The sequence below is a fragment of the Lithobates pipiens genome, unplaced genomic scaffold (genome assembly GCF_037356315.1).
Source record: "Lithobates pipiens isolate NorthernLeopardFrog02 unplaced genomic scaffold, aLitPip1_a1.2 Scaffold_18, whole genome shotgun sequence".
Lineage (NCBI taxonomy): Eukaryota > Metazoa > Chordata > Amphibia > Anura > Ranidae > Lithobates > Lithobates pipiens.
Window position 1 is genome coordinate 81455006 of NW_027507758.1, and position 15066 is coordinate 81470071.

The 15066-nt window shown below is 43.8% G+C and overlaps 1 protein-coding gene across 1 annotated transcript in view; it reads right to left on the reverse strand.

The window, feature by feature from the left end:
- Positions 1-4997, reverse strand: part of FAM177B (family with sequence similarity 177 member B) — a 54956-nt gene extending 49959 nt beyond the window's left edge. The window contains exon 1 of the mRNA XM_077485841.1: positions 4834-4997. The gene's annotated coding sequence lies outside the window, so the exon portion shown is untranslated. The remainder of the gene's footprint in view (positions 1-4833) is intronic.
- Between the last annotated feature and the right edge of the window lie 10069 nt (positions 4998-15066).

A 15066-nucleotide genomic window follows, 5' to 3' on the forward strand; every position in this document is an offset into this window, starting at 1 on the left:
CTTTCTTTTGGTGGTAATTGATCACCCCTGCGGTTTTTATTTTTTGCGCTATAAACAAAGAGAGAGCGACAATTTTGAAAAAAACGCATTCTTTTTTACTTTTTGTTATAATAAATATCCCCCAAAAATATATAAAAAAAACTATTTTTTCCCTCAGTTTAGGCTGATACGTATTCTTCTTCTACATATTTTTTGTAAAAAAAAATCACAATAAGTGATTATTGATTGGTTTGCGCAAAAGTTATAGCGTTTACAAAATAAGGGATAGTTTTATGGCATTTTTATAAAAAAAATTTTTTACCAGTAATCGCGGCGATCAGCCATTTTTATTGTGACTGCGACATTATGGCGGACACATAGGACATTTTTGACATGTTTTTGGGACCATTGTCATTTATACAGCAATCACTGCTATACAAATGCAGTGATTCATGTGTAAATGACACTGGCAGTGAAGGGGTTAACCAGTGGGTGGCAGTGTAGGGGTTAAGTGTTCCTAGGGGCGTGTTACTAACTGTTGGGGGCTGGGCTTTCTTTTAGTGAACACTGATCTCTGCTCCAATCAAATGGAGCAGAGATCTGCGTCACTTGTTGCTAGGCAGAACTGGGAGATGCTGTTTACAATGGCATCTCCTAGTTCAGCCGCCCCGTGAGACGATCGCGGGTATGCTCGCGGCAATAGAGTCTGCGGGACCCGCGGCCAGACTCACGGGGGTCCCGATCGGCATGCGAGCGTGCCGCTGCCGGCGTGCTTGGGATGGCAGGGCGGCAAATTTAAAGGGACGTACAGGTATGCCCATTTGCCTGCCCGTGCCATTCTACCGATGTACATTGGCGTGCGCCGGTCGGGAAGTGGTTAATTACTATTTAGCTAAACACCATGCACTTTATATATGCACAAAATTTAGTACAATCTATTAAGTTCACAGCGTGCCCTATTACTATACACCTCAAAGCAATTAACAGAGATCTCACCATGCAGTCTATCCTCACATTATCCCCAGTAGAAGTCCGTTGGGACGAAACACATCAGGCTTGCATTACTCGCTCCCCACATTGCTTCTAGTCTTTTTTATTCTTTGATTACAACCTTTGTACTCATCTGTCATCGATGTTTCTACTTTTTATGAATAAATCCTCTTTTTGTCTCTCAAAAGGTGAAAAGAAAAAACTAACAATCACAGTGCAAAAATCACCTTGTGGCGCTACAAAGAATAAACACTGTTAAATAGCAGTGTACTACAATGCCCAAAACTGAGCTGCGTGAAAATTATAAACGCATGTGCATAAATGCATTACAATAAACAATGAAGTAAAATGTGATTAAATGGCAATCAGAAAATCGCAATCAAAAAATCGCATAAAGGTGATAAAGTGAATATGTGACAAAACATAAATAAAACAAATAAACACAATATTTTTCTGCTACAAATAGTGCTCTTAATGGAAATGTGCAGTTCCAAAGTATAATTAATCTTAAAGTTCGATCTTCAATCAGACACAATTGTTGAAGAGTAAAAACTGTGATGGTAGCATTAATTGAAAAAACTCCTTTTCCAGTGAAAGTTCTATAACAAAGTGTCCATAAATCGCAAAGCCTCCACTGCACCCTTGGTGTTCATGCCCCCCTTGTTTAGAACACTCACCCGCAGTATTGCCCAGCACTCTCGTGTCGGGCAAAAATCGCTTATAATGTATACAGATGATAACTGTTTCTCCAGCCAATTCTTGTGAAAAACTTCGCAGCAGAGGGTAATCAATTAATATCTCAGAGTTACCTCAGGGAGACAAAAGAAACTTCCCATAGTGCAAAATTGCAAAACTATTTTTAATCTCAATAAAAAACTCGATTAAAATCACACTCACATGGATCCAATTAAAAGCAGGCACTTCAGATAGATATTCCACTTAACAATTAGGAGATCCTTCACTCATAGGCATTGGTGAGCACACTGGAAGCAAGCTAAGTTCATGTCAAAAAGCACCGTCTCTAAACAAGGTAGCTGTGTGGTACCTGACAGCAGACAACCCAATTTGAAAGCAGCGCCAAATAGTGATATCCAGTCCTTCAACTTGTGTGTTCTCCTTCCTCCGCCTTCTCTCTAGCCTTTTACTGTGTATGCTGGTCGCCGTATAGCCACGCCCCCGACATGTTTCGTCCAATAGACTTCCTCATGGGTTAATTTTCACGCAGCTCAGTTTTGGGCATTGTAGCGCTACACTGCTATTTAACAGTGTTTATTCTTTGTAGCGCCACAAGGTGATTTTTGCACTGTGATTGTTAGTTTTTTCTTTTCACCTTTTGAGAGATATATTTAATTATTTAAGTGGCAGCTGGGGAGAGGGTGGTGTTTGAGCGCTGTTATGATATACTAGACGGGTGGCCATTAATAGTGTATCTTGAGTAAATCCTCTTTTTGACCTGCACCATATGGAGCATTTCTATTTCTCCACATTTTATCCTGGCTTGATTGAGAGCACCCTTCCACCTACTATTAGTCTTCAGACAGATCCTTCATTGGTTTCCAGTTCCATCCAGCTTGGCGAATCATCTGAGTCCTAGGCTTCCGGCCAACACGTTATTCCATTGATCTATCCTCGCTGACAAGTGGATCCACCATGTTTGCATCGATCCCCCTCCGGGTTCCAGTCTTATCCTGGTTGGTACAGCATCTGATTCCCAGGCTTTCGGCCAATACAAGCTAGATTGACCCTTTGTCACTGGCAAGTGGGTCCACCTTATCTGGTAAGAGTATATATTTACATCTCTTTGATAGAAGAATTTTCTGTTTTGACAGCTCCACGGCCAGTCTTATTTCATCTCATCATATCAGTATTATCCCTACAGAAGATTCTGAGTCAGCTACTTGGTGGACACTCATCTAGGGAAGTTCATTAAATTGGTGTTTCTATTTGTTTTTTTATTCTTTGGACTTTTATCTCCATTGGAATTTTTTGTACAGCCTGTTGTATTACTGTCACACTGTTCTATGAGAAATTTTAGCGCTAAATTTTGTTTTCATATATCATCACATTAGAACTCCACATTTGTGATGCAACACAAAGGAAAGACAAGGCATGTATTGGACTCTGCATGACCCAGAACAAAAAGTTGTCTATTACTTTGGTAAAGAGGGATCAATCAGCTATAACACTAGAAACTGCAGCCACAACATGAGTTACCGTAGTTAAAACAACAAAAAAGGTTCACGTGTACAGCGCCTTTAAATATCTCCCCCCAGAACAACTTCATCTCTATGACTAAGCTTTTCAGGGTAAAATGCGTCAGTTAGGGGCAGTTTCCAATTCGGAACTGGCAGTAAGCAGTGTCCTTTCAATAAAGTTTGAAGGAAGGAAGTGATGTCATTAGTGGATGTCTTTTCTGTTTCCTGCACATCGCCTACACAGAATGAGGATGAGTTGGCACAGCCAGCACCCAGTGTATCCCCAGCAGTAGAGGGGAACATTGGCTTTTGGAGCAGTGGGTGTTTTTTTTTTTTTAACGCAATGTGACTGCACCTTAACGTGTGTTATATTAAAGTTTACCTGAAGGCAAAACTTTTGTTTTTGTTTTGGATAGACTGGAGAGGGATTAGAAGACCTGTTGGTTTTTATTGTTGTCTGTGCCCCCCCAGGGAGATTCACCCTCTCTATTTGTTTACCGTTATCATTGAAAGTGATAGCAAAAGAAAATCCCACATTTTGGGTTGTTCCCAGAAAAGTAATAGCAGGGAAATCTTCCAATGGGGACACTAGTTCAGGTGACCTGGGGATCCCCAAGGAATTCCTTTAATTTTCAGGAACTTCCTGGTTTGGCTATGGGACAGGGAGTGAAGGAAAATCTCCCCAATGGGACACAGCTGGTGAACAAAAATCTGACAGGGGTTATAACCCTCCCTTGCTCTTTCCAAAATGAAAAAAAAAAAAGTTTTTTGCCTATAGTTCTACTTGAAAGTGGAGGACCACCCTAAAAAAAAAACATTGACATTTGTAAAAAAAAAAAAAAAACATTTGAAAACGTTTTATCTTACCAGAAACCCCTGTTGCTAGTCTTTCTAATCTGCCTCTTCCTACTCCACAGTGATCTTCGGTCTTCTCTCCTCCTCACTTTGTCTTCTGGGTAATGGGGCGCGCTGTGTTCTGGAAACTATGTGTTTCCTAACACAGCGCGTCCCATTCACAAAGCGCCGTGCGACTCATGCATACGCAGTAGGAAACAGGCAGTGCAGCCGCAAGGCTCCACTGCCTGTTTCCCTTAGTGAGGATGGCGGCGATGGGACCCGAGAGCCGAGGGACGGGTCGGCCTTGGGCGGCCGACATCACGGGCGCCCTGGAAAGGTAAGTGCCCTTATTAAAAGTCAGCAGTTACTTTTTTTTCTAGCTGCTAACTTTTAAAAAATGTTTTTCCCCGCTGGAACACCCCTTTAAGGCAACCCATTTAAAATGAATGTGCTGCCTAGGCACCCTAATGTACTAAAAGTCGTACCGGACTTCACCCTCTCTATTTGTCCTAGTGAGCTGACCATTGTCCCAGAGACAGTAAGTGAGGAGAAATCCAAAAATGTTGACAAGCAATTAGAACAAGTTCTGGTGACAACTATCTAAGATGGGAGTTTCCCCTCACTTTGGGGTGATTTTCTCTCCTGTTACACCTTCGGGAAAGGAGTTGAAGGGAAATGGCCCCAATAGGTCACAGAAATCATAAGCCCTGACAGGGGAATTGTCCAAAATGCAAGAAAATGTTTTTTGTTATACGTTCATTTCACCCATCGAAACCTGAAATATGAGATTTGGCGGACTGTCCCTTGAAGATGTGTAAAGAAGAAAAATTACCTGTATAGTCTCTGGTCTGATCTCAGCAGCTTATGCTCCAAGTTATTACACGTAGATGGTGTATAAGTATGTTAGCAGTGTTGTCCTCTCCTGACGGTGCTCAGTGCAGTATGATCCTGGGCTGGACTCTTGTTTAGTTTTAGGGCAGATCTGCATTTCCTGTACATAGTCCTTATTAGAACCAAGTCCTGGCACACGGGTGAAAGGGAGTTACATGTAAACTGTTTGCAGAGCTTAAATAATGTGATTAGAGAGATTGTGTCAAGAGCTGGACCGGGCTTAAAGGGAAACGTGTTCATTTTTGAAGTATGACACTATGTTTTATTAATTTAAAAGCCTTCTCTTAAAGTATAGCATATACACACACACACACACACACACACACACACACACACACACACACACACACACACACACACACACACACACACACACACACACACACACACACACACACACACACACACACACACACACACACACACACACACACACACACACACACACACACGAATGGCAATTTGTGTTATCAAGCCGTTGAACAGGTGTACCTAATAAAGTGGCTGGTGAGTATATACAGATATCTATATATATATATATATATCTGTATATACTCACCAGCCACTTTATTAGGTACACCTGTTCAATGGCTCGATATCACAAATTGCCATTCACAAGGTTGTGTGTGTATATTATATTATATATATAGATAGACAGATAGATATCTATATATATACTCACTAGCCACTTTATTAGGTACACCTGTTCAACGGCTCGATAACACAAATTGCCATTCACATGGTTGTTAGTGCCAGACAGGCTGGTCTAAATATTTTCAAAAACTGCTGATCTGCTGGGATTTTCACGCAAAACCATCTCTAGGGTTTACAGAGAATGGTCTGAAAAAGAGAAAATATCCAGTGGGTGGCAGGTTTGAGGACCAAAAAAAGCCTTGTTGATGTCAGAGGTCAGAGGAGAATGAGTAGAATGGTTCAAGATGATAGAAAGGCAACAGTAACTCAAATAACCACTCGTTACAACCAAGGTATGCTAAATACCATGTCTGAACGCACAACACATCGAATCTTGATGTAGATGGGCTACAGCAGCAGAAGACCACATCGGGTGCCACTCCTGTCAGCTAAGAACAGGAAACTGATGCTACAATTCGCACAGGCTCACCAAAAATGCAAAATAGAAAAATGGAAAAACGTTGCCTGGTTTTATGAGTCTCAATTTCAGCTGCGACATTCAGATGGTACGGTCAGAATTTGGCGTAAACAACATGAAATCATGGATCCATCCTGCCTTTCATCAACGGTTCAGGCTGGTGGTGGTGGTGTAATGGTATGGGGGATAATTTCTTGGCACACTTTGGACCTCCTAGTAGCAACTGAGCATCGTTTAAACACCACGGCCTACCTGAGCATTGTTGCTGACCATAGCCATCCCTTTATAACTTCCAGCAGGATAATGCACCATGTCACAAAGCTCAAATCATCTCACCACTGGTTTCTTGAACATAACAATGAGGTCACTGTACTCCAATGGCTCCACAGTCACCAGATCTCAATCCAGTAGAGCACCTTTGGGATGTGGTGGAATGGGAGATTCACATCATGGATGTGAAGAGGACAAATCTTTAGCAACTGTGTGATGCTATCCTGTCATTATGGACTAAAATCGCTGAGGAATGTTTCCAACACCTTGTTGAATCTATGCCACAAAGAATTAAGGCAGTTCTGAAAGCAAAAGGGGGTCTAACCCGATTCTAGCAAAGTGTACCTAATAAAGTGGCCGTATGTATGTGTGTGTGTGTGTGTGTGTGTGTGTGTGTGTGTGTGTGTGTGTATATATATATATATATATATATATATATATATATATATATATATATATATATATATATATATATATACAGCAATATTTGCATATTACATATGCAGGTTGTGCTTTCTGCTTAAGTTTAAGTTCATCTTTTCATTAAAAATTAAAAGGTGAACTAACTCCAAATTCCATGCCCACCCTAGATGAAAGTGTTTTTAAGTTATTTTCTAAGAACATCTTGTAAGTATAAGAATTTAATGAAAGCTATTGCTCAAGGTACTTTCTTTTTGTTTTATAGCATTTTAGGTTGGAGGATGTTTGGGTGGAGCCCAAATTCAATAGTACAGGCTCAGGGGAGAGAATATACAGTATCTCACAAAAGTGAGTACACCCCTCACATTTTTGTAAATATTTTATTCTATCTTTTCATCTGACAACACTGAAGAAATGACACTTTGCTACAATGTAAAGTAGTGAGTGTACAGCTTGTATAACAGTGTAAATTTGCTGTCCCCGCAAAATAACTCCACACACAGCCATTAATGTCTAGACCGCTGGCAACAAAAGTGAGTACACCCTTAAGACCTCTTTCACACTGGGGCGTTTTTCAGGCGTTTTTTATGCGCTTTAGCGTTAAAAAAACGTCCGAAAGAAGCTGCAACTGCAATCTCAATGTAAAAGCCTGAGTGCTTTCACACCGAGGCGCTGCCCTGGCAGGGCATCAAAAAAAGTCCTGCAAGCAGCTTCTTTGCAGCGCTTTTAGAGCGGTGAATACAATGCTCCTAAAGCGCCCCTTCCCATTGAAATCAATGGGAAGTGCCTGTAAAACGCCTGAAAAACGCTATTGGCAGCAGCGTTTTGTGGGCACTTTTAACCCTTTATTTGGCCACTAGCAGGGGTTAAAAGCACCCCAATAATGCTCGAAAAAAGCTGGTAAAGCGCTGCTAGTTTAAGCGGCGCTTTACGAGCATTTTTCGGGCGCTGACATTGTGAAAGGGCTCTTAAAGCACTTGGGCTTTCACATTGGGACTGCAGATGAGGCTTCTTTCAAGTGCTTTACAGGCGCTTTTTTTTAACGCTAAAGCGCCTGAAAAACGCCCCAGTGTGAAAGAGGTCTAAGTGAAAATGTCAAAATTGGGCCCAGAGTGTCAATATTTTGTGTGGCCACCATTATTTTCCAGCACTGCCCTAACCCTCTTGGGCAAGGAGTTCACCAGAGCTCACACCTGAGACCTTGTAACACTAACTAATCATATGACACCGGGAAGTGAAAGTGGCTAATTGGTCCAATTTGGACATTTTCACTTAGGAGTATACTCACTTTTGTTGCCAGAGGTTTAGACATTAATGCCTGTGTGTTGAGTTATTTTGAAGGGACAGCAAATTTACACTGTTATGCAAGCTGTACACTCACTACTTTACATTATAGCAAAGTGTAATTTCTCCAGTGTTGTCACATGAAAAGGTAGAATAAAATATTTACAAAAATGTGAGGGGTGTACTCACTTTTGTGAGATACAATATATATATATATATAAACTTTTTTTGTTTCTATTTATTCTGTTCATGCCATCAAGCAATAAAGCTATCCTTATCTGTCTCCATGCAAAGTACATTATTAAAACATTTCTCAATGTTTTTTAGTTACATATTATGGCCTTTAGGCGTCAGTGTTGCTTTACTAAAAAGCTGTTTAGTCGTTGCCTGCTGTAGAAGGTAGGTGGGGAGGAGACATCTGGTGGCTAGAAGATGCATTTCATTTATGGGATATACATTTTTATTTATAGACTGTATGGATCCTGGGAAGCTGTAAAATGTGGAACAACCATTAAAGTCTTTCATGGCTACACAGGGAGATATCAGAAACTTAACAAAAAACATCAACTGACTTCTTCAAGATTATCCAGCAGATTCTGAAAGTTCACATCTCAATCTTGGAATTTTATTAAAAGTTTGAAAGTTGATTCAAGGAGAAATTATAAAGAAATATAGAAGATGCCTTCTCCCAAAGTGATTACATCTTTCTTAAAGCTGGTTATAGATGGGTAGACATTTTTACGAAACTTCTTAGGAAAAGAAGGTTTTAAGAAAGTTTGTTTTTGTAAACATTAGTGGGTCAAATCAATGTTCATTTTAGTGCCAGGGTGGAAAATTTTACATGAACAAATTTCTAACATTATATATGATTTTTATTTGGTAAAGTCCATTCATTCCAAAATCGAATGTTATAAACAATCAAAATCTTCCACACGACAAACAAATGTTCTGAGAATGTTCTTACAAATTTTTCTAAGCCTTTTGTTAATAATTTTCATATGAAATTCTATCAATCTATGACAAGCTTTAGTTTTGCTACCCCCTTTACCCCTTTAAATACATGGTTACCCCTTCGCACATCCCCCCCCCCCCCCTGCTATTGTTCTTTCTCTCTGCTTCCCCTTTAATGCTTCTCTTTTCACCCTCTCACCTTTTGCAACCCCTATACCATGTTCACCCCTTCTTCCTCTAACTACCCCCCCCCCCCAAATGCATTCTTCACTAACACCTTGGCAGGAGAGGAGGATTTTATATTTTTGTTTTTTTAAAGATAATATTCTTATTGAATTTATAAAGTTGCAAAAAACCCAAAAAACATGGTACATTTGTGCAGAAAAAAGTGTACAAAAAAACAATTAGTGTTGAAAATATTTTTATTGAAACATTTCAAGTAAAAACAATAAAACAGTAAGGCTCGGTTCACACAGGGGGCGACAGGGGGCGACATGAGGCAACGCGACTTGCCGTGCCGCGACCTGACAAGTCGCCCCCGTTCTGTACTACAGAACCGTTCTAAGAGGAGCGACTCGAGTCGTTCCGACTTAGAAAAAAGGTTCCTGTACTACTTTTGGGCGACCTCGGGCGACTTACATTGACTTCTATACAGAAGTCATTTGCAAGTCGCCGCTGAGGTCGCGGCAGGTCGCCGCGCGGCAAGTCGTGTCACCTCGTGTCGCCCCCTGTGTGAACCGAGCCTAACCATCATGAGGCAAATGCAAGCAGGAACAGTAACAGGAGTACATTTACGGGGGGCCGGTTAATGACTATCGGCCACAGCCGGTCCCAGATGGGAAGCTTGGAGAGTAGGGAAGACGGCCTGCTCTCCGATCCATGAGGCCACAGTAGTGAAAAATACTCATGGGTTACTACATGAGACAATATTTAATCAATGACATAAAGAAGATAGAAAGAGAGAGAGAGGAGGAAAGGGAGGAGAGGAGCAAAATAAAGAGGAACAAAGTGGTAGAGGGGAAAGCTAGATAGCAAGAGGAGAGGAGAGGGGAGGTAAGGGGGGGAGGGGGAAGGGGCATGGGGAAGGGGGGTAGGTAAGAGAGAGCCCACAATGTCCTTATGCGTTCAAGATTTGGTTCTTTAAGGCGTCAGAGGAGGAGAAGCGGAGCCAGATCGACCATTGAGATATAAATTTGGTGTAAGACCCCTTTCACACCACACCGCTGATAGCGGCGGCGGTAAAACGCCGCTATTTTTAGCGGCGTTTTACCGCCGGATTTGCGGCGCATTTCGGCCGCTAGCGGGGCGCTTTTACCCCCGCTAGCGGCCGCGAAAGGGTTAAAACCGCCGGCAATACGCCGCAATAGCGGCGTTTTGCCGGCGGCATTACAGCGCTGCCCCATTGATTTCAATGGGCAGCAGCGGTGGAGGAGCGCTCCTTCACCGCTCCAAAGAAGCTGCTGGCAGGACTTTTTTCTGACGTCCTGCCAGCGCACCGCTGTAGTGTAAAAGCCCTCGGGGGTTTCACACTACACACAATGGTGCAGCTTCTTTAGGGCGTTTTGCAGGCGCTATTTCTAGCGCTATAGCGCCTGCAAAACGCCCTGGTGTGAAAGGGGTCTAAGTGTCATTGTCCAGTGCCAACATCTCCTCCATTCTCATGGTGTCATTCATAATCGATACCCACCGTGACAATGGGGGAGTATTCGTCGTCTTCCAATAAGCAGGTATCAGTTGTCTAGCAGAGGACATAAAAAAGCGGAGCAATCTCTGTCTCTGCGATGTAATAGACCCGGGCAGTATGGAGAGTAATGCGATTTTCGGAGAGATAGGATCCGGCTAAGAGATTATAACATTCAAAAACCTGCGTCCAGAAGGGGCGGATCCTCTCACAGTCCCACCAGACATGCATATAAGTTCTGACTGAAGCTTCACAGCGCCAGCAGGTGGCTGGTGTAGACGGGAAGATTTTGTGTAAAGTAGCAGGGTCTCTGTACCATCTGGACAATAGCTTGTAGTTCTTTTCTTGAGAGTAGCAGGAGATGGTAGACTTATGTGTGAAATGAAAAGAGGTTTGCCATTCCGGCACAGAGATGTCTTCACCCAAATCCGCAGACCACAGCCTAGTGTAATGTGGGAGTTGATCATGTGCTAAAGTCTGCAGTAGGTTATATAAGGAGGATAGTAGGTGTTTGGGAGTTTCTGGGAGCGAGCACAGTTCCTCGAAGTTGGTGAGCTTGCGATGTATTTGAGAGGAGGAGTGTAGGCGTTTGGTAAACGTGGACACATGTAGGGCCGTGAGCCAATCTCCGGAGTCTGCCGCGGGGACCGAGGTCCCCTGAGAAGGATGCACAAATGTGCGAGCTTGCGGCCACTCCGTACGCTTAAAGGGTCCTAGGGAGGCTGCCCCCGTACTTTGTGGTAAGGCAGGATGGTCAAAGAGGGACATCAGGGGGCCCGGATCAGAGGAAAGGGTGGTGTTTAGCCCTGTCATATACCACAGCTTCAAGGAGGCCAAGGTCAGTGGGGATAAGGAGGTCATACGAGAGTAGTCTTGTTTGTATCCCCATAGAAGAGCTCGGAGATCTACAGGAGAAAGGTCTTGTTCAACGGACACCGAGGCCTTGCAAGGAGGACGGGGGAACCATTCTATGATGCGGGACATATGAGCAGCTGTATGGTAGGTCTCAAAGTCAGGGAGGCCCGTTCCTCCCATAGTCTTCGGGAGTGTAAGCAATTTAAATTTAACTCTGGGGAGGCCCCTGTTCCACATGAATCTGATAGCTAGCGAGCGTAGGGAGATAAAAAATGATTTGGGGACGTGGATGGGGATCGTTTGAAATAAATACAGGAACTTGGGTAGAGTGTCCATCTTTAGGATATTAATCCTTCCGAACCAGGGCAAAGGAGATCCCCCCCACTCCTCAAGGTCCTTCCGTATACGGTTAAGCAGGGGAATATAATTCAGGGAAAACAAATCAGCTAGGTTGGAGGGTATAATGACCCCTAGGTAAGAGATCCCCTTGGTTTGCCATTTAAATGAAAAGTTGGACTTTAGAAGGGACAGCGTGGAGGGGGTGAGGGATATGTTGAGGGCTTCTGTCTTAGAGATGTTGATCTTAAAGTTACTATGGATACCAAAACGTTGAAATTCTCTGAGTAGGGATGGTAGGGAGGTGTGTGGATTCTGAATATACACAAGGAGGTCATCAGCATACAGGGAGAGTTTGTGATGTGCAGACGGAGTTTGAATACTGAGGATGGAGGGGTTTTGTCGTATGGCACAGGCTAAATGTTCAATGATGATGACAAAGAGGAGGGGGGACAGGGGGGCAGCCCTGTCGGGTGCCGTTTGCAATATCAAAGGGGGCTGATGTGGTTCCGTTGACCAGGACCGCAGCTGAGGGTCGTGAATATAGGGACATAACTTTAGAGATGAAGGGAGCTCCGAGGCCAAGTTGTTCTAGAGACAGCTGTAGAAACCTCCAACTGACCCTATCGAAGGCCTTTTCAGCGTCGAAAGATAAGAGGCAAGCTCTTAGGTTTTTTACGTTGGATCAGGGAAATAAGATGTATCGTCTTGGTGGTGTTGTCCCTTGCTTCCCTGCCAGGCACAAACCCCACTTGATCATTATGAATAATTTTAGGCAGTAGAGGGGACAGACGGGTAGCTAGAACTTTTGCGAATAGCTTAATATCTATGTTGAGCAGGGAGATGGGCCGATAGCTACTGCATTGGGATGGTTCCTTGCCCGGTTTAGGGATAATAGAGATGTTAGCAGATAAAGAGTCCTTGGAAGGGAGGTTAGAGCTGTCTACCGAATTAAAGTCTTTTGTCAGAAGGGGTGCAAGTTGGGGGGCAAAAGTTTTGTAAAACCGGGGTATAAAGCCGTCAGGGCCCGGACATTTTCCCACTTTAAGGGCTTTGATAGCCTGTAAAAATTCAGAGGTAATTAGGGGCTCATCCAAGGCCGTCGCGTCCACAGTGTCAATAGTAGGTAGGGCGGTCTCCAAAATATAAGCTTGCGTGGGGTCAGAAGATGGGGGGGACCTATCTGGAGGGGTTGCATGCGGAAGGTTATAAAGCTGTGAGTAGTATTGCCTGAAGGATGCAGATATCCCAGAGGTGTTAAATGTTTTTGTATGGTCCGATTGAACGATGAAGGGGATAGAATGTTGCGGGGGTCTAGGATGGATAACCCTAGCCAGGTGTTTACCACATTTATTTGCCAGTGAGTAGAAATGGTTCCGCACTTTATCCCTGGCAATCGGGGAGTGCACGTCTAGGAGCTGGAGTAGGTCCCTGCGGGCGTTGGAAAGCTGAACAAAAACAGCAGGATCCAAATCCTTTTTGTGAAGGGGTTCGAGGTCCGCAATGGTAGTAAGGAGTCTGCGTATGTCATGGGCTCGGGCCTTTTTAAGGCGAGAACTGTGTTGTATAAGGGTACCCCGGAGCACACATTTGAGTGTGTCCCATTGGTTCATAGGGGAGGTAGTGTCAGTGGAATGGTCACCTATAAAATCTTTAATGGCTTTAGAGACATCCGCCATACACACGGAGTCCCGCAGCAGGTTGTCGTTAAGTCTCCAGCTCGCTCCCCGGCGGGTAGCAGGGGGGCGGACCAGAGTCAGGTAGATGGGGGCATGGTCGAACCACAGAAAGTTACCGATCGACGTTTGGAGAGGCGTGTCTAGTAGTGATTGTGATATGAGAAAGTGGTCACATCTACTGTAGGAGTTGTGTGCAATTGAGAAGTAACTGTAATCCCTTTCCGTGAGATGCTGGATTCGCCAGGCATCCACCAGATGGGATGAATGTAAAAGTGATTTAATGCGTGTCAAGGTGGAATAAGGAACGGAAGACTTACCCAAGGATGTGTCTGCGGATGGGGAGAGGGCAATATTGAGATCACCGCCAATAATGAAGGCTGACCCTCCAAAGGAGGATAGTCTGGTGAGGACCGAGGAGAGGAACCGAGCCTGACCCACGTTCGGCATGTAGATGTTAGCCACTGTGAAAAGAAAATCATTTAGTTTCAGTTTCAGAAACATATAGCGACCCGAGTCATCTATGAGAGAGTCTAGAACCTCCGGGTTAAAAGATTTATGAAAGGCAACAGATACCCCTTTAGATTTGGCCTGAGGATTAACACTGTGAAACCATTGCGAGTAATACCTATTGCGCAGGGCTGGGATAGCTACCGCGCGAAAGTGTGTTTCTTGAAGCAGCAGAATTTTCGCACGCTTCTTGTGAAAATGGTAGAGTGTCTGGCTCCGCTTCTCAGGCATGTTGAAACCTCTACAATTAAAGGAGGCAAAGGTTATGGAACTGTCACTAGCCATGGGGGGGTCGTAGGGGGGAGCTCAGAATCAGCATGATAAGTGCCACCATGGGCGAACCCTGTTGGGGTAGGGAACGGGAATAGAGGTAGGGCAGGGGGGGCAGGGGGAGAGGCAAAGGGTGGAAGGGTACAGGCAGAGAGAAGACGGAGGGAAGAAAAAAAGGTAAGAAGAGAGAGAAAAGACAGTATAACAACCTTGTATAGGGAGTAGCAAGAATTATAGACATGGTCACCCGCTCCCGGTAAAATAAACAGGGGTACATGGAATACAATAGCTGTAAACATCAATCGTGGGAGACAGGCCCAAGAGGTCATGTAAAAAAAAGTAGTGAGTAAGACAAAAACAAAAACAAAAAAGGCCACTAGGTGGCTCCAAAAAGTAAGCAGCATGTAGAAAAAAAGCCTATCATAAAGGCAAAAATCGGTGCCCCCCACAGTGATCATGGGAACACCGTGGGGCGCACAGCAAAAAATAAAAATAGAAAAAAACAAACAAAAAAAACCCGTAGGGGGGGGGTAAGGGCGCGGAGCAGAATCACCGAGCCGGGCAGCTCCCAGCACCCCGGCCCCACGGGTAAACCGGGTTCAGTTGCGACCTAAAAAGTAAACCAAATAACATAACAACGTAAATTATCTTAGCGGTCATCAGTAAATGCGTCAGTAAACCGGCATGAAATAGAGACATCTATGAGGCATAGGGGAAAGGATATGTAACAGGCCCCAGGGAGGGGATAGACCAAACATAGCAGCAACTGTTAAGTATGGCAAGGGCAACCCAGGGGGGGCTGCTGCAGAT